Here is an 866-nt window from a genome sequence, read left to right on the forward strand (position 1 = left end):
CCCGCAGCCGCCCCCCCCACCCGCGCCCGCCCCTCCTCGCCCTGCGCATGAGCGGGGAGCGCTCCCTCCCGACCCCGCCCGCCACTGCGCATGCGCAAAGCTCGTGCCACTCCCAGCCCCGTCCGCCCCGCCCTCCCCAGCGCTTGCGCAGAGCCTCGACCTCGCCGGGCTTCGCGCGTAGCTGCGCACGCGCGGGGAGGGGTGGGGGGGGGGGGGGGCGCTGCGCTCCTACTCTGCCCCTCCCTCCCGGCCTCGCCCAGCCGCGAGCGCCACTGCACATGTGCGGATCGCGTTCCCCGTCCCTCCCGGCCCCGCCCTTCCCGTGCAGCCCCGCGCGTCACTGCGCATGCGCGTAGCCGGCTCCCAGTCCCGCCCACTCCTCGCAGCACTGCGCATGCGCAGTTCCACCCCACCCTCACCTCCCCCTCCTTCCCAGCCCCGCCCTCGCTACGCACGCGCAGTGCCCGTTAACACCCCATCCTTGCACGCGCTCACGCCCCGGTGTCCCGCGCAAGCGCAAAACGGGGAGGGGGGGGAGAGGGGGAGAGGGCGTGGCCTCGTGTCTCCTGGCTTCATGGGGGCGAGGACGGGAAGGAAGGGGGCGTGGCTTTATGAGGCGCGCCTTGGCCAATGGGGATCAAGGGGGCGTGGCCTCAAGCGAAGGGGGTGTGGCTTCATTCTCAGCACCCAATGGGGCGAGGGCGGGAAACCAGGGGGCGTGGCCTCGGTTTAATTGCTCAATGGGGAAAAACGGCGGGAAACCAGGGGGCGTGGCCATGCGCGAGAGGACGTGGCCTCGCGCGGGGCTATAAAAGCCGCGGGCACTGAGGAGGTCCCCGCTCTGCTGCCCCCCCCCTCCCCACATC

The sequence above is a fragment of the Cuculus canorus genome, chromosome 36 (genome assembly GCF_017976375.1).
Source record: "Cuculus canorus isolate bCucCan1 chromosome 36, bCucCan1.pri, whole genome shotgun sequence".
NCBI classification, from domain to species: domain Eukaryota; kingdom Metazoa; phylum Chordata; class Aves; order Cuculiformes; family Cuculidae; genus Cuculus; species Cuculus canorus.